This window comes from Balaenoptera acutorostrata, chromosome 7, assembly GCF_949987535.1.
Source record: "Balaenoptera acutorostrata chromosome 7, mBalAcu1.1, whole genome shotgun sequence".
Lineage (NCBI taxonomy): Eukaryota > Metazoa > Chordata > Mammalia > Artiodactyla > Balaenopteridae > Balaenoptera > Balaenoptera acutorostrata.
The window spans coordinates 37,759,834-37,779,777 of NC_080070.1; the positions used below are offsets into that span (position 1 = coordinate 37,759,834).

Here is a 19,944-nt window from a genome sequence, read left to right on the forward strand (position 1 = left end):
GTCTATATGAGGCTATTATGGAATCCACATGTAAGTCATTTACATTTATTCCCTAGACCTACAAATCTTTCCTAGAGTTAACTAATGCCACTCTAGCTATTCCCATTGCCTTCTACCAAGGAAAAAGAATACAAACATGGCCATGGCCAGTATTAGTTTAGTTCTCCCTCAAACTCTTGTCCTGTAACACATCCCCTGTTTGGAGAGTGCTGAGACAGGCTAAAATATGTAGGAAAGATAAAGTCATCCAGAAACAATTATAGTTTTTAAATTGCCACAGGCCTTTTCACTAGGAATCTAAGAGATAACATTCCCAAAGCCAGGCCTAGAAGTAAAGTAGATGCATGATTACTGGAAAGAAGAGAGGTAAGCAGGCTAAATCCCTGGAGCCTGCCTGCAAGTAGAAAGATGCTTAGGAAACAGACCTGAGACAGAAAGAGGGTCTAATGGCTTGACTGTAAAAAGGAGCTTTTATGTTTTTCAACCCCATTGAAATATTAGCACAGATTAAAGTACCAGAGTGCAGGTTACTGTGGAAAAATAGAGACCTGGGAATTTAAAAGGTAAGATAATATTTTGATAGAGAGGAAAAGGTCTGGATCTTGTGTGACCAGAAGTATTACCAAGGTAGGAGAGACCCCAGTGGCCTGGAGAATGACGCCAGTTGGAATGAGCTATAGAATGGGAGTTAGAATGTCACAAACCATCTCCTTAGTCCTGCTTGATTCATCATTTGAGGCTTCATTACTACACTATTACACTAGACTAGGTACTGTAAGGAACAGGTGTCTGTTGGGCTCTTCAGAGCTAACAATGTAACTTAAGAAAAAAAAGAAATACATTTGCATTAATATGAAGCAAGAAAAACTTTAAAATTGAAGAATAGTATATTCTGGCACTGCTGCATTTGTTGATACATGTCAGTGAAATCTGTTCATGTGGTTATGGCACACTGTCCATAACCAATCTAGATGCAATCAAATATGGGTATCTCTCATCATGGAAGTACCAAATATAAATGATGCCCCTCCCTGCCTCTCCCAACTCAACCTCCTACACTCTCTCCTTCACCTTCTATGTTAACCTCCTGGGGGTGGGGGCAGGGGGAACCAAGCCTGTGCTCACCTTTGCAACAGCTAGTCCCTCTGCCTAGAATTTCTCCCTCTTATATTGGATTTGCATGGCTAGTTGATTTTTGCTAATCAGATCTTAGCTTGCATGTCACCTCCTCAGGAGGACCTCCCCAGTCCACATAATCTAAAGTAGTCTCTGCATCACTCACCTGGTTTATCCTTTTCCTTGTTTGTCTATATATATGGGCAAGGCCCTCTTCCGTCCTATTCTGTATCTTCAGCTGAGAAAAGTGCCTTGCACAAACAGGTGATCAGTAAATATTTGCAGATGAATTCATTTTACTTTATAGAATGCAAGCGAGATGACACAGCTTCACTACCAATACTTAGTTTATGAATTTTTTTTCGGGGGAGGGGAGAAGGTCTAGGTCTGTTTTATATTGTTTATTACTTAATGTATTCTCAGAATCAGGATATAGCTCAATTTATATTTCAGAAAAGTCTGAATTGGTTTGTATAAAATGTAGCTTAGATCAATACTAAGTAATTTCTCCCCTCACCCCGCTTGCTTACTCCTACCCATTTAGATTTCTTGTTTCTTAATCTCAGATCCTTTCTCACCATGTCTCTGTGACATCCAATCCCCACCTCTCTCTCATTGCCAATAAAATAATTTAAGTTTGTAAGCCATCATTACCTTTACTACATACTAAAAAGGAAGATTTAGCTAATTGATGTCTTCAACTCCACAAGAGAAGTGGTACTCCAGCAGTTTCTTAATTCATGTAAGGGATACATTATTCCAACTACTGCCCAATGACTTTATATCCAGATAGGTTGCCACCATTAAATACTATGACATCTTGGGCAAATTTCCTCAGGACTTATTTCTTAATCCACACATTTTGCTGTGTTGAAGATAGGTTTAAAAACAATTTATATAAAGCAAGTAACACAATCTTGTCACATAGTAGGGATATAACACATAGTGAGTATTATTTGTTTTATCAAATAGGCTTTTTTTTTAAAATAAATTTATTTATTTATTTATTTATTTTTGGCTGTGTTGGGTCTTCGTTTCTGTGCGAGGGCTTTCTACAGTTGCAGCGAGCGGGGGCCACTCTTCATCGCGGTGCGCGGGCCTCTCACTATCGGGCCCTCTCCTGCTGCGAAGCACAGGCTCCAGACGCGCAGGCTCAGTAGTTGTGGCTCATGGGCCCAATTGCTCTGCGGCATGTGGGATCCTCCCAGACCAGGGCTCGAACCCGTGTCCCCTGCATTGGCAGGCAGATTCTCAACCACTGTGCCACCAGGGAAGCCCGCAAATAGGCTTTAATAGCCCTGTTACTTTCTCTTAGTCTTGCCTGTTCTGTGCCTTCCACACACATTAACCATTTCACAGCCACCATCACCACTCGATTCAAGATCTTGATATCCACTCCTTAGAACCAACTGAGCAAGTTAAATAGTGTTAATTTTATCTTGGATTTTCTCCCCTATGAATTCCCAGCAAATGACATAGAAGATACCCAGTTCGTTACACCTACCCTGCAAGGTTTCAATGGAAACCACAAAACAAATCTCAACACAAGATTGTCTTGTCTTTTTAAAATATGATTGCATAAAGATGGGTAACCACTTCAGTATGTTTGATTCAACTGTCTAATCATTAAGCACGAAGGAGTTTCCATAAATATAAACGATGGCAGTTAATATGAACTAGGAGAATCACCAATTTATTTAAGAGTAGGAAGGGATTAGGGATATTACAGCATTAAACGGGAAAAAAACCTTTGAAACATAGTTCAGTTGCTAAAGTACCGACTTCTCTAGCTCTACAAAAGCACACCTACTGTTGCTTCTATCACATCCCAAGTTATGAGTGTAACCTCATCCATGGAGAGTACTTGTCTGAAAACCAACTAAGCTCTGGAACCGCAAAGGCCTTGTACACAAGAACAAATTGGAGACTTGGTACCCACTTTTGACATGACAACAGCCTAGAAAATTACAACAGGAGCAACAAAAAAGACACATTTTTAAAAAATACCATTCAGTTCTAAATAAAATCCTTTCAATAGTCATTATAACAATAACAAGCATGATTGAAACTACTGCATATCAGGTATTATGCTAAGTAAGCATTCCACAAACATTGCCTCAACAAGCCTTTCATCCTCTCAACAAGTCTACAAAGTACTATTATTATTATTATTGTACTAATGAGGAAATAATCTTTGAAATATTAAGCAATTGTCTAAAGTTACATAGATAGAAAAGTGGCTCAGCCAGAATGTAACTTGGGTCTGTCTAACTTCATATCTTATGTTCATTCACCACATTACCTGAGGTGCCTAATAAATGTGGTTGTCTGACTGACTATATATTTTTGAAACTAGTTTCATAAGGAGTGGGCACTGTATATGGTGCTGTGAGGATGCAAAGTTGAATAAGATATGCATAAAGTGTTTGCATTACATTGTGCAAAGCATTCTTTTACATTCTGAGTTCTGATACCAAGATAAATCAGACAGATTATGCCTTCAAGGAACTTCCAGTCTAGTAGGAAAGACAAAATATGTACATGAAAATTATAATACAAGGCAGAAAATGGGATGCCACAAAAGAAATTGAAAACTGAGTCAAATATTTTCTCCTTTAAAAAGGAGAAACCTTTAAACCAGGCAGTTTTACAGGTGAGTTTTATCAAACTTCTATGAATGATTTTTTCTAAAATCTGTTCCAAAGCATTCAAAAAGAACTCAAGAGTTCAAAAAGAAAGAGGAAACTTTCAGTTATAGTTAATTCAAACTTGGAGAGCACACAGATACAATTACAAGCTGTATTAATTGTCTATTGCTGCTGTAACAAATTGCTATAAACTTAGTGGCTTTAAAAACTACATATTTTGGGCTTCCCTGGTGGCACAATGATCAAGAATCCGCCTGCCAATGCAGGGGACACGAGTTTGAGACCTGGTCCGGGAAGAGTCCACATGCCGCGGAACAACAAAGCCCGTGTGCCACAACTACTGAGCCTGCACTCTAGAGCCCGCGAGCCACAACTACTGACCCCGCACACCTAGAGCCCATGCTTCTCAAGAGAAGCCACCACAGTGAGAAGCCCACACACCCTGCGCACCGCAATGAAGAGTAGCCCCCACTCGCCGCAACTAGAGAAAGCCTGCGCGCAGCAACAAAGACCCAAGGTAGCCAAAAATAAATAAATAAATAAAAATAATAAAAAAGTTTTTAAAAAGTAAATAAAATAAGTAAAAAATACATATTTATCATGTTACAGTTCTGTAGGTCAGATGTCCAACATGGGTCTCACTGAGCTAAAATCAAGGTGTTGGACAAAGTTGCATTCCTTTCTGGAAACTCTAGGGAAGAATCCATTTCCTTGCCTTTTCCAGCTGGAAACCACCTGCAATCCTTGGCACATAGCTCTCTTATTCCATCTTTAGAACCAGCCATGCAGATCAAGTCCGTCTCCCATCACAACTTTGAACCTCCTTATCTTTGCATCTCTCTCCATCTCTCTCTAATTGCAGCTAGTAAAGGTTTTCCCCTTTTCAGGGCTCGTGATTAGATTAGGCCAATGAGAATAATTCAGGAAAATCACTTTAGCAAAATGTCTTTAACCTAAATCACATGTGCAAAGTCCCTTTTACCAAGTAAAGCAGTCTATTCACAGGTTCCATGAATTAGGACATCATTGGAATACTATTATTCTGCCTACCTCACAGACAATTTTACTTATAAATATTAATGCAAAACTAATAAATAAAATACTGTAAAAAATAAAGTAAAAGTAATATATCGACACAATTCATTCTCACCATCAAGGGTTCTTTTTCTTCCAAGCTTTAATCCAGGTAAATAATAATGTAAGTCACTATATGTACCAATTTAAAGAGAAAAACCATATACACATCTGGATGCTGAGAAAAGCATTTATTAAATCCAACACCCATTCATGAATAAGCTCTTAGTCAGATTAATAGAAGAAAGCCTCCATAACATGACAAAAAGTATCTACCAGAAACCTATAGACAAACCTCATAATTAATGAACAAACACTAGAAGATTTGATGAACAGTGATGCTCAATTGCACCAGGTCTATTCAATGTACAAACAGACTTAATTTAGTAAAATGAGATAAATTAATGAGGTACAATAGTAGAAAGGAAGAGATAAAGCTCTAAAATGAGATAAATTAATGAGGTACAATAGTAGAAAGGAAGAGATAAAGCTCATTATAGGTGATATTATTGACTAAAATGTATAAGAGAAATGACCAAAAAACTATTAGAATTAATAAGAAAGTTTAGTAGGTTAGCTTTCCTATATATCATCAAAAACCAATTATCTAATATAGTAGAAAAATATCCCATTCATGATTGCAAAAATAAAGAACAAAAACTATAAAAATACTTAGGAATAAACTAAATATTAAAAAGTTGGACTTCCCTGGTGGTGCAGTGGTTAAGAATCCACCTGCCAATGCAGGGGACACGGGTTCGAGCCATGGTCTGGGAAGATCCCACATGCTGCAGAGCAACTAAGCCCATAAGCCACAACTACTGAGCCCGCGTGCCACAACTACTGAGGTCCGCGCACCTAGAGCCTGTGCTCCGCAACAAGAGAAGCCACCGCAATGAGAAGCCCGCACACCACAATGAAAAGAGTAGCCCCTGCTCACCACAAGTAGAGAAAGCCCACGCCCAGCAATGAAGACCCAACACAGCCATAAATAAATAAATAAATAAATAAATAAATAAATAAATAAATAAAATAGAATAAAATAAAAAGTATTGAGACTTATGTAAAGAAAATACTACCACTTTACCAAAGAACATAAGTGTGAATAGCTGCAGACACTGTCAAGTTCCTCATGGGAAGACTAAATATCAGAGATAAGTCTGTGATTTGGGGAGATATCAAGATTTGGAAAATGTCAGATCTTCCCATCTCAATCAAAATCCAAATAATATTTTTGTATCAATTTTATTACCAGATTAAAATTTCATATGAAAAAGAAAATGGGCAAGGAAAACCAAGAAAATTTTTTTAAAAGAATAAAGAAGATGCTGGTATAAAACATATAAGCTTTAATAATATAAATTGTAAGGTATAGGTGCAAAAGGATTAATAGAACAGAATAAAAAGTCCAGAAAGTGTCCAATGTACATATAGGAATTTAGTATAAGACAACATGACATCTTAAATCAGTAGAAAAAATATAGACAATAGTGTTGGTGGTAGACAACTGAATAAATTGTAATAAATATGAACGAAAACTAGGAACTGACAGTTCACACAAGAAAAATACAAATAGAAAAAAAAATGACAAAGGGCTCAACTCACTAGTAAAGAGAAAAAGAGCAAATTAAAACAACAGAGAGATACTGTATTTCACCCATCAGCCAGACAGAAATGAAAAATGAGAATTTGCACTACAGATATGGGTGTGGGGGGAATAAGAATATTACCTTTCCTTATTGGTAGAAATTTAGTATAAATTCAAAAAGGATTTTTGGTGAACAATTGAATATGCACTGAATCCAGCAATTTCTAATTCATAAACATGTCACTGTGTCTGCAAATTTTATATATTCACTGAAGCACAGTTCTTAACAACAAAAAAAAAATGGAAAGTCTAAATGTCCATCAATAGAAAAATAGTTAATCTGAATCATAGTACAATCATCTTATACAGTTGTCTAAAAATTTTTTAAAAAACCAAAACCCCTAAGGGATCTCTGTGTGGTATCTTGAGAACATCTCCAAGAAAAATTGCTAAAAATAAAAAAGCAAGTCAAGGACTTCCCTCGTGGCACAGTGGTTAAGAATCCACCTACCAATGGCAGGGGACACGGGTTCAATCCCTGGTCTGGGAAGATCCCACATGCCGCAGAGCAACTGAGCCCATGCGCCACAACTACTGAAGCCTGCATGCCTAGAGCCGTGCTCCACAACAAGAGAAGCCACTGCAATGAGAAGCCCGCGCACCGCAACGATGACCCAATGCAGCCAAAAATAAATTAAAAATACATAAATTTTTAAACAAAGCAAGTCAAACAACAGTAGTAGGAATATAACAACCAAAGAACAGAATTATATGTTTGTATAAGAATTCTTATTAACACATGGAAAGAGGATAAGATCAATGACTCACAAAATTTTAGTATGATTAAGAATCATCAAAGTGCAGCTTCCTAGGTCCCACTTCCATGCCACTCTGATTCAGGAGGTCGGGATCTGTAACAACCCTCCCCCCAACCCCCCACCTGCCATGATTTGAAGTAGAGTCTCTGGCCAACATGTTGAGAGTAATACTGTTTTCCTCTATGTATGCAAGTGGCTTTGGCAAAGTGCTGAAGGGGAACTTCCACTTTTTACTCTGTGTAGTTTAACTTGTTTGAATTGTGTGAATTAGTGTAGTTTGTACATTTTAAAAGCAATTACGCAACAACAGAGAAGGAAAATACAAAAAAGATGAAGTGTCTTCAGTCACCTAACAGAAAAATCTATGAGAAATCAAAGGAAGAAAATATTTTCATCTGGGGCAATCAGGGAAAACTTCCTAGAGGAAGTCACATTTGAAAAGAGCTTTGAAGGAAAAGCTAAGGTTAGGACAAGTAAAACTGAGAAAAAAAGCATCCTAGGTAGAGGAATGAGATGAGAGCACAGAGGGGGGCAATGAGGGCTCTCAATTAGGGAATATTGCCATTTGATAGAGCTAATGACACTGAAGAGAAATTATTTGGAATTAAGAGATAATAATAGTTAAGGCAATATTTTTGGAGGGTCTTGGTTATCGGGCTAAAGTATTTGAACACTATAAACAGTGAAAATGTAAAACAATTGAAAGATATCGAACTTAAGAATCTTGTAAGAGTAGGGACTTCCTTGGTGGCCCAGTGGTTGAGACTTTGTCTTCCAATGCAGAGGGTGCAGGTTCGATCCCTGGTCGGGGAGCTAGGGTCCCACATGACTCACAGCCAAACAACCAAAACATAAAACAGAAGCAATATTGTAACAAATTCAATAAAGACTTAAAAAAAAAATCTTGTAAGAGTAGAATGATATTTTAAGGAGGTTAATTGGATACCAGGATGCATTGAAGAAGCAGAAGCTAGAAGTGGGAGGCCACAGTCCTTTCCAAAAAAATGAGCATGAATTATGGTAGAGACAGTAGATACAGAGGAATGTAGAGCCAGGGCTATGAGTAGAAAACATATAAAGAAAGAGAGACGAGGGGAAGAGCTCAGTTTGGGAGAAATAGCATTTGGGCAAGTTTACAATATGGCGTGGAGAGCTTGAGGTATATGGGCTTGGGAATCAGCTGTACAGAAGTGAAATTAACATCAATATCTAGCTAAGGGAGCAAAAAAGGAAAAGAGAACCAAACTGGACTTTAGGAAAAATCTATTCAGGAGGAAGTGGGACCAGTTTTTGAAGCAATTCAAACAAATAAAGCAAAGAAAAAGTAGTCAGAGATGTAGGATGAGAACAAGGAGAATATTGGCCTTCCAAGCTAATGGAGAAGGGATCTTGGTCAACCAAACCACCACCTCTCCCCTGCTACTCTCACCCGTCTTGAGTTTTTAATTTCATTTCTCTATTGGCTACAACAGTGGTTCCCAAACATGGCATTTAATTGGAATCACCTGGGAATGAGGATTTTAAAAAATATAGGTATGGAGGCAGCAACCCTAGAACTTATAATTCAGTAGGTTTTATGTGGAGCTTCAAAATCTGTGTATTCCAATAGTTTCCTTACAGTTTGGGGGCCACTAAGCCAGATATAATTTGGGGCATAGTATGAAAGGAAAGGTAGTGAACACTGAAATCAAATAAACACATATAAATAAAACATAAATAACTTTCATAAAAATTGTTGCAAAGTTGAAAGAAAGCTATTAATTTCTTAGGATATATGGTAAAGTAATAAATGGATATGTGAGAGGATAAAGATGAAGCAAAGTTGGGTTGAATCCCTCTACATGTGAAAGTCAAAGGTTATTGTTTTGTCTATTTTATAATTAGATGTGACAAAGATAAAAGGATATTAAGAGTATTTGTAGCCTTCACCCCTCCCCCTGCTTCCTAACAAGGTTTCTGGCCTTCTTGCTGAGCTCTGGGTATTAAGGAGCTGATCTGAAAAATGAGGGAAGGAAAAAATGGAAAGAAGCCCTGAGACGCTATACTGATCTATATAAAAATGAAAATGGCTAACAATTGAGAACTTACTAAGTGTCGGGTACTATTTTAAATACTTTACCTATGTTAATTTATTTAATTCTAACAACCATATGAATAAATACTATTTCCATTTTACACATGGGGAAACTCAGAGCTAATAAATATTCTAGATAGAATTCAAAGTCAGTCTCGCTCCAGATCTCTGCACCTTAACCACTACCCTGTACTGCTTCTCAAAATAAATAACAAGCAGCCAAGTCAAGGAATGAGGTAGAGAGGAAAATAAACTAGTGGAACACAGATATTTTGGAGAGTATATGGGGAACAAGTAAATAGAAGATATCAAGTAAGTTCTCAGAAATTAAATTTTAAAATATGAAGTGATAGGACACACTTTTTAAACTATCTCAAAAATTAGAAAATCTTGATTAAGTGGTCAGTATCATGAAAACATATTAGTTACTAAAATAAACTCAAAGAGGAGTAAAAACTTGAAAGACCAATGAGCATAGAATATGTTTTAATAAGGAATTACCTCTCAAAAAGAAAAAAACACAAAAAACCCACAAAACTCCAAAAAAAAAAAAAACCTCTAGTTCTGAATGCTTGAGGATTGAGTTCCTTCAAACTTAAAAGATGATTTCCATACCAAATAATCTGATGCACAAATAGAAAAAAATAAGGAAGCCTACTCAATTTTTTAAATAGAACAAATATACCACTATACCAAAACCTAAAAATACTAAGAAAATAAAATCATGTACAAATCTAACTTAAAATTATATCAAAAATAAAATATTGGGTATTGAATTCAACAGTTAGTTAAAAGAACAATGAGGATTTATTCCAGAATTGCAAGGATAGATTAATATTTGTACTTAATATGGTAGACTGATATATCAGTTTGTCAATGAGGGAAAATCATATAAACACCTCAAAAGATCCTTAAAAAGAACTTGATTGACTTCAAAACCAATTTCTAAGATAAAACATACAATGAAAAATTTCTTGGAGTTAACTGAGAATGAAAGAACATATTCTTTAAACATTCTACTTAAATTATCCATCAAGAATATGCTCAATGGTGAAAATACTAAAAGCTTTCCAATAATGTCAGGAACATGACAAGAAGGCCTATTTTTACTACATATTTAAAGTTCAACCAAAATTATTAAACAATGCTTTAAATTTTGATTGAAGAATAAGAGGTATAACAAGTAGAGAGAAAATAAATGTTCATTACTTTTAGAAAAAAATTGCTATATATAATATTAAAAAATTAAGTGAGATGGCCACATTTTTAAAATGTAATATATTTTCAATAAAGTAATACTCAGAAGGTATAAAACAAAATTCAAGAAGGCAAAATCAGCAAAGGCAAAAATACCCCTTTCCGACACCAAGTCCAGAAAAATAATAATATGTTCTAAATAATATAGTATAAATATAGCTACATTGAAAACTGGAAGGTAACTCTCAACAGGGAACTGTGAGCACTCAAAGTAAGGAAAGCAAGAAAAAACCCTATCAGACTGAAAGATTAAAACAGGAAGGCTCAGGGATCCCAGCAGGAAAGCTACTGTGGAAAAGCAAAAATTCCTAACACGTGAAGAAAGTCAAAGCCATGAAAGATAGATGACAAATCCAACAAATGGAAGAAGAGATGATAAAATACAGTAAAATGAGCATTCAGCACAGGACTTAAAACATGTATGTTCGATATCCTCCAAGGAGGGAAATGCCATAAAATGAGAAATAAATTATAAAAAGATAATAGATATTTCATGGAAAAAAAGAAAACAAAGAGGCCTAGAAAAAAAAATTTAATAGCTTGAGTAGTATATTACTACCCGTAAGATCAAACTGAGGAATTCTTCCATAAAACAGCACAAAGAAAAAAAAGATAAAAAATATGAAGGAAACGTGAAGTCTAGATACAGTTCTAACATATATTAGAAACAGGAATTCCAGATAAGAGAATAGAGAAAATGGAAGGAAGGAAATACTGGAAAAAATAATATGGCGAATATTTTTCCAGAATTCAAGAATGATCAGAATCCTTCAATAAAAAAAAAAAAGATTACTAAATAAAAATATAGCATTTTCCTGAATTTAAACATAATGAAATTTCAGAAGATTTAGGATAAAGACAATTTTCTAAAAGGTAAGAGAGAAGACAGATTACCTTCAAGGGAATGGGAATCAAATTGTTATCCAACTTTTCATTGCCATCTTTAGATTTCAAGAAGACAGTAATGCATTTGGCCACTCAAAAACATGGCACATTTCCCAGACTCTATAAATGCTAAATACTGGTCAATGTGACATAAGCTGAAGTGTCTTATACAGCTTCCAAGAAGTGTCATTAAAGTAGGGGTGAGGGGAATAACTTTGCCTCTTGTACTTCCTCCTTTTTGTTGACTAGAATTCAGAAGTGACAGCTGGAAATTAAGCAGCCATTTTGGACTATGAGGAGGAAGCCATGCCCTGAGTGGAAGGACCAAAAGGCAGAAGGAATCAGGATCTTTAACACTGAGGAGCACCACATATGCTCTGGAACACCTCCTTCTAGAAATAAACTGCTATTAAGCCACAGTTACTGAGCTTTCTGACACATGCATCTGAACATAATCCTAAAATCTGGACTTTATGCTTTGAGTTTCTGATTCAGTAGATCTGGGGGTAGGGCCTGATAATCTGCATTTCTAACACTTGCAGAATCACTACACTAATGGAAGTAATAACTCAGTGGTTCTCAACCCTTGCTTCACATTAAAATCACTAGGGAGGGGGAAGGGAGGGCATTTTAAAAAGCACGCAATCTACCTGGGACTCACTCCAGAGGAAACTAATTTAACTAATCTAGGCTGGGCCTGGGTATGGGTGTGTAGGTTAAAAATCTTCCAGATGATTAACAAGTAAGTGTACCAAGACTTAATACTAATCCTTTCCCTACTTACTGTGAACAGAAGAAATGAGACTGAAATACCTTTGTTTCATGTACAGGGAAATGATAGAAAGTTGCACTTGTGGCCTAGGACTTTAAGTCCAAAGATCGAGGTTTAAGTCCCTGCTATGGGACAGTGTAGTTTCTCTGGACCTTGGTTATTTTATCTAAAAAATGGTGATGAAAATATTTATATCACCATGTTTTTGTAAAGATTAGATTACATGATAGAGGTGAAATAAGTCTGTAATCTCAAAGTATTACATAGAAATAACAAGGAATCAGGCCAAGAAAATCGTTTATGGAGAACCTGAGTTGGTTTAGCTCTAGAACAGGATTGAAGGATTGAAAGAAGTAGGAGGAAAATAAGAGAGAACTTAGAAATAATGTAGGAGTCATCTGTGAACCCTTGCCACAGAGGATTGACATGGATGATAGGATCATCCATTTCTCCTGCCATGGGTGCTGTCCCCTCCTCCTTTCCTTGATTTTTTTTTAAAAATCATGATTCTATTTTCAACAGGTGTTCTTAGTCTGAAGTAACTCCTCTGGTGAAATTCCTGGCCTGGAGCACACAGACCTTGCCTGCAGAGAAGCAAGTGTTGAGGAATGGATGGTCCCGCTATTAGGATCATTACACTGCCATCAATAACTGCAGCTTGAAATCTGTCACTGAAATGGTTCCCAGGCGGCTGTTTTATATCCAGGTGTTTGGCTATTGATGTGCCAGATCTCCAAGAACTGACCTTGATACTTCTAATTTCAAGATAAACGGCACCAGGCAAGGGGGCGTATGGGTAGATCATACACCAGAGGCCTCAGGTGCCAGATTAAGGAGTTTGGACTTTATTCTCGAATTCGTATAAATCGTTGGTTTTAATCCAAGACTGACACAGAGTGGTACCCTGGGTATATCAGTCAGGGGGACTGTAGAGTAGGTTAGGCTGAGGTGAGGCTGACATCAAGATGACCAGCATAGAAGTTACTGAAGTAATTCAGGGTCAGGACCTCAACTAGGGTAGTGGCAATGGAAGTTGATAGGAAATGATAAATGCAAAAAATATGGTGGATGAAAATAAGCAACACTTGACCTTCACAATTGTCAGGTCCTTTTAGTAAATGCTGGCAGCCTTCAACAACTAAAGACTGATGAGAGCTACCCATCTCCTCCCTTGGTACTAGGTAGTGTCCTACAGTGAAAGCAAGTCTTGGACATAATAGTACTACACGAATATTCATCAACAGCAGGCACACACGAAAAAACAGTACACAAAAAATATTTTGTGACAAAGTATGAAACAGAGGTCTAGACTCTAGGGAGCCACTCTGATGAGTGTCAGTCTGCTAGACTCAGCAGACATACCACATTTATGCAAGGACAGAAGTGCCTGTACAATATTCTAACCAGCCACATATCCTGACCACCAGTTATTTCCACAATGAAAAATTCTAATCTTTTATGCTAATTAATATACCTCTAGTGCAGATTTACATAGTGATATTGGAAGCACTTGTGCATCCAACTTTGTAGTGAAGGTTCCTGATTAGGCTTTCAAATGCTAATTACCTACCCTGGAGCGTGCAGATTGAAGTTAACTCTCAAACACATACACGGCTCACTGAAGTATTCTAAAGTATATTGACAAAGATAACAAGCATCAAAAATGGTTGCAAAAAAAAAAAAAAAAATGGTTGCAAGGTCACAAGGCAAAGGATCATGTTTGAGGAAGATGAAAAGCTCTGTTTTAATGAGGGGTCTTAGTCCTAAGGAACAGAAAATAGCTGTGGCTGATTTATACAGGAAAGAAATTTATTAGAGGATATTGGGTAGCTCAGAGAATTGCTGGAGCGCGAGGCTTGAACTTGCATGGCCAGAGACTACAATCAATAATAAAAGACCACAGAACTGATGAGAGAAAGCTCTGGAGTTGCCGTCACCATGCACAGGCACCTTGAATCAATGACACTGCTAATACTGGATGTCACGACTAGAACCACTCTCACTACTGCGCCAGGAGCTTACCTTGCTGCATTCCTGCAGTTACCCAGGGAGCATAGCTTTCTGTGCCTACTTTTTTGAGTCAATAGCTTCCAGCTGGTGCTCATGATTGGTTGAATAAGTACTTGGCATTTCAGTCTCAGCTACTAGACTCGTAAGGTTGGGGGGTGTGAGTGAAAAATGTTGGCTGCCATGTCAGTAAACAAAGAATGTTGCAGCCATCAAATTACAGGTCCCTCCCCACCCCCCGAAGGTGAGCCCTGAGGAGACTCAGGATGGGAAAATACAGGATACTGGCCCAAGGTAGCTGATGTACCTATCAAAGAAATGATTTCAGTAAGCCCAGACTATTGCATCTTCCCATACATAGAAAAGTGTTAAATTCATTAACTTGAGATGTCTGGTTTTCTTTAATTAACACTAATCTTTTGAAATTCTGATTACTTGGTCTTTGTTGCGAAAACTCCTATATATCGAGGCTCCTCCCTTACCTCTTTGGAGCAGTCTCTCAGAGCAATCTGAGACTGTGTCCTGGGCTTAAGTCCTCTGTTTTGTCTGCCAAATAAAACATAATTCTCAACTTTTAGGTTGTGCATTTTTTTCAGTCAACAGGGGAGAATTCCCCACACACGGAAACAGGGTTCAGGTGGTAGGAATCCATTAAAGGCAAGTTGAATTAGAAGTGAGGACAATATTTTCAAGTAGAAACATCTAGCAGGTAGTTGGAAATGTGACACTGTATTCCCCAGAGAGACAGAGTTACAGATTTGGGAGCTGGGTACTGATTGAATTTAGAGTTAGACAGGAGTCTGGAGAGAATCAAACACAAAATTTTCATTTACAAATGAGGAATCTGAGTCTGAGGGTGCTTCATCACTTATAGAAGTGCTGTCCACTCCAACCCCTCACCATCTATGAAATGAAAATGAAGAAATTCATACTCTGTTAGGGGAAATAGGACAAGAATATAGAAGACACTAATAGAAAATAAGCGGGAGGAGAGGACCTACTCTATTATTTCATTTAACAAATATTTAAGTACCAACTATATATCAGGCACCATGTAGGCCTATTTAATGGTGAGCAAAACTGGACATGTCCCTGCATTTGAGGAAATGGAAGCAGGCTAGGGTGCAGAGTTGGGGGAGTGTGGTGGTGAAATCGTGCAACTCAGATTGGGACTTGAACCTATGGTCTTTTAATTGAGATCACACACCTGGTCTCAGGACTTAAAGAAGCTCAGGTTCTTGATGTCTCCTTGCAGAAAGAATTCAGTGAGAGACAAAGTGATAGGTAAGAAGTGGATTTATTTAGAGAGAAACACTCTCCACAGACAGAGTGTGGGCCATCTCAGAAGGCGAGAGGCCCCGAAATATGCAGTGGTTAGTTTTTATGGGCTGGGTAATTTCAAAGGCTAATTAGTGGGAGAATTAGTCCAGTTATTTTGGGGAAGGGGTGGAGATTTCCAGGAATTGGGCCACGGCCCACCTTTTGACCTTTTATGGTTGACCTCAGAACTGTCATGGCACCTGTGGGTGTGTCATTTAGCCCACTAATGTATTACAATGAGCATATAATGAGGCTCAAGGTCCACTGGAAGTCAAATCTTCCACCATCTTGGACCTAGTTGGTTCTAACCAGTTTTTGTCATGTCCTATGGCTATGTCATTTTTTTAAAGGTTGTGCCCTGCCCCCTTCCGTACTATTTCAGTTGGAGGTCAAGCTGCTGTATAGTCTGTTGTTGCGCTTTATCCCAAAGGGGATAAACCATGTAAAGGTTTTAAGGTAATTTTTACATACATCATCTCATTTAATCCCTACAGCAACCCTGTAAGGTAGGTATTATTAGCATTCTACTTACATATGAGGGAACTGGGGTTCATAGAGACTGACCTCGCTAAGTGCTATGAACAGTAGAAAATGATGGTAGGGACAGAAGGCTGGCAGGCAGGAAGGGCTTCTTGGAGAGGGAGGGGGAATTCATACTTTTTGAGGGCCTACCTTATGATGCCAGAAAAAAAAAATGTTTTACTGAATATTCACAACATGGAAGCAAGGTTTCCTTCCTTTGCAAGGAAGGTTTTGTTACCATTTCTTAGATGGAGAAACCTAGGTGGCACATAGGAAGGGGAGAAACCAGAATTCAAACCCCAAAATCATCAGCTCCACAGCTGTTGTGAAACACTGCCGAGTAATATCCCCTTATGTTTATCCAGTGCGTTCAGATACAAAGAAGAATTAGCCCTGGAATGTGAAGGACCCTCAGGATGCGGGGCCGGTGAACGTGTAAGGGACCGGGGGAGAGGGGTAATGGAATGGGTCAGGACTGGGGGAGCTTAGCGTTGTCGGCGGAGTAAAGACCCAGGCGGTTTATGAAAGGGAGTCTTAATTAGAAAAGGAGGCGAGAAGGGCTTTGAAGGCGAGCCTAAGGAGCTTGAGCTTTTAGCTGGTCAGTGGACACAAAGCTATATATTATGCGATAGGTATTAAGGAGCAGCAACGCCTCCTGCAGTATTTACTGTTCTTGTGTGGCCGGCCGGCCCGGCCGCTTTGCCCCAGTATCGGTCAAGCCCGAGGTGGCGGCCTAGAGGCTTAATGGTCACGGTCGGCCTGATCCTTCGTGGTCTTCCAGCTGCCTGTTCGCCGCCCATTCCAGGTCCAGGAAGGCGACAGCTTGTGCCCCAGGTGGGGCCGTTTGCGCTCGCGCAGCGCCGATCGCACCTGGGTCCGCGGCGGCTCGGAGGGTTTGGGCGGGGAGGGGGGCAGGGCCTGGGCCGGCTCTTAGGGAGGAAGCGCGTCGTGCGGCTTGACCCCGGCGGCGTTCCGTACCGTCGCGGATCCGGCGGCGGGAATATGGCGGCCGTGGCCGCGCCAGTAACAGAGAAAGTTTCCGACGAGACTGGCCTGTGCTAGAGCGTGCGGCCTCTGGCCCTCGACTCCCCTGGCGTCCCGCCTCCCCGCTCCGAGTCGCAGGCTCAGCCGCAAGGGCCCTCCCTTTACCGTGCTGGCCCCAGCGCCGACTCCGAGGGTTGAGAGAGCGTTGGTGGCAGCGGCCGAGTCAGGTAGGTGGGCCAGGGGGTCACTGGCGAGGCGGTGAGACGTGGGCACAGTCACCGCCCAGGGCTCAGAGTGGTGCGGGCCCCAAGCTCCGCCCAGCCGGCCTCCCGGGGCGGGGGTAGGGATACCTGCCCGGGGAGAAGTTGATGGTGTGGGGTGAAGGATGGAAGGCGGGGCGCCTCTCCGTATCCCCTAGCAGTTCCCCACTCGGCTGGGTGCCCGGTTATGGTCGACAACAGCGAGGCTTCTTCTTGGGCCTCCCACATCTTGCCAGGAGGAGGCAGAATGGAGGAAGAATTGTTATTGCTGCCCTATTGCTGAGGGATTTAGTATTCGAGGTGCCATTCTCCTTGTATGAGATGGGTCCAAAGAGTTATTATCATGAATTCACAGAACCGAAGCACTGGAATTCCCCGACCCTGGGTGCTCAGTATGTTCTTTCAGCTTTTGACACTTCCCCTAGATGGGACGGAAATAGCTTCTGAGTCAAAAGACGTTGCACGTGATGTAGTGTGTCTTGGATTCCCTAGAGGTAGGACATGAAAAAGAACTTGTTGATTTGGAGGAATTTGGATGAATTAAGTGAAGGTTGGCATAAAGCCGAGAGAGAAGCAAACCAATTAGACAACTTGTTTACTCTTTGTATATTAATACGTGTCCTGTAACTGATTGGCATTGTTGTTAAATATAGTTATTTCTGCATCAGTCTTTATTTCTTCAACAAGTATGTGTTGAATACCTACTTGGTGCCGAACTTTCTGCTAAACAGAAAGTACTTTCTGCTGAACAGTATTGTCTTCAATACTGGTGTACAGTATTGAAGACAGACTTTCAGAGACCTTGTGATCTAATGGGGAATGCAGATTTTAAACAGTTGATGATCAATATTTTGCTGTTACAGAGGAAGTACGTGGATCATATAAATGAGTCAAGGTGATTGCCCTAAGAAAATCATTTAAGCTGAGGCGTAAAGAGTAAAGAATAGGAGTGAGCCAGGTGTGAGGACTGGGATGGGGCCAAGAGGAGGGAAAGGAGTGCACCTGCAGAGGGAATAGCATTAGTACAGTTCAGAATTGAAAGGTCCGTATGGCTAGAATACAAGTTCAAGAGGAAGAATGGTAAGAGATGAGGCAGGAGAGTTATGCACATCCAGTGAAGAGAGTGTTATAAGGCATTTTAAGGAGTTTAGACTTTGTTGCTTAGAGTGATGGGAAGCCGCTGGGGGCCTTTACGTAACAGAATGATGTGACAAATTTTGGCTTTAAAGAAGATTCTTCTTGGAGAAGGGCAAGAGTGGATGCAAGGAGACATTCAACCATGAGATGATGGTGGCCAGAATTGGGATTGTAACCTTGAGGATGAAAAGAAGTAGAAACATCTAAGAGGTGTGCAGGAAAAAGAGTGGACAAGACTTGGTGACGATTACATACAGGTGGTGAAGGAGAAGAGGGTTTAGAGTAGTATATAGGATTTTATAAAACAGACTGGCAGTTGTTAGTTAACTTTTCTTGTATTCAGATTGACTCTTCTGTGCTCTTTTTTTTTTTTTCTGGCATATGTTAATTTTTTTAAAAAATTAATTAATTTTTGGCTGTGTTGGGTCTTCGTTTCTGTGCGAGGGCTTTCTCTAGTTGTGGCAAGCGGGGGCCACTCTTCATCGCGTTGCCCGGGCCTCTCACTATCGTGGCCTCTCACTATCGTGGCCTCTCTTGTTGCGGAGCACAGGCTCCAGACGCGCAGGCTCAGTAGTTGTGGCTCACGGGCCTAGTTGCTCCACGGCATGTGGGATCTTCCCAGGCCAGGGCTCGAACCCGTGTCCCCTGCATTAGCAGGCAGATTCTCAACCACTGCGCCACCAGGGAAGCCCCCTGTGGTCCTTTTTTATCTGCCTCTCAAGTAATTTCCCACTGAATCATTAGTGATGGCAGACCCACTGAAAGGATTGCAGTGCTTTGTTGTTTTACTCTGATTCAGGCTGTTTGTCTTCTGAAGAAGGTCGGAATGGGGAAAGACTTTTGTAAATTAGCTATTTAAAGATAATATTCTGTCATGTTGGTTTTGGCGTATAACAGGGTGGCTGCATATATTCCATGCTATGAATGTGCTGTACTTTATTATTTACGTGTTTTCCTTTACCTTTTTCTAAGCTTTTACCTCAGTGCAGAACCGAGCTAGTGCTTTTATTTCTGTCAGGTAGGTTAATATATATGTGTTTAATTGTATAGTGAGAGAAGAGTCTAGGCTTGGGATTGAACATCTAAAGGATAGATTCAGAATGAAGACCCTGCAAGGAGACAGAGAGGAGAGATCAATGAGTTAGGAAGAAAATCTGGAGACTGGTCTTTGGAAGCTAAAGGAAGGGCAGGTTTCAGAAGGTGAAAGGAGTCAAAAACGTCAAAGGTTGTTTGAAGAATGTGCAAGATAATGAGTGAATAGTACCTATGGGATTTAGGAATTCGCAGGTTATATTAGAACTTGGCAGATCAGTTTGTTGTTGTGTGGTGGAAACCACGGTTTAGTTGGTGTGAGAAGTAAAGCAGTCAAATACTGGCTGTGAAGAGGACCAAAGATTGAACTTGGAAGAAGAGATGAGGATTGTTTTAGTTTTGTTTGTTGTTTCTGTTTCTGTATTTTTTTTTTTTGGTATCATTTTTTAA

General features: G+C 39.6%; 1 protein-coding gene across 1 annotated transcript in view; it reads left to right on the top strand.

Annotated features, from left to right (window-relative positions):
- The first annotated feature begins 17,054 nt into the window (after positions 1-17,054).
- The window catches only part of TMEM168 (transmembrane protein 168), a 55,195-nt gene continuing 52,305 nt past the window's right edge, over positions 17,055-19,944 (top strand). The window contains exon 1 of the mRNA XM_007195101.3: positions 17,055-17,292. The gene's annotated coding sequence lies outside the window, so the exon portion shown is untranslated. The remainder of the gene's footprint in view (positions 17,293-19,944) is intronic.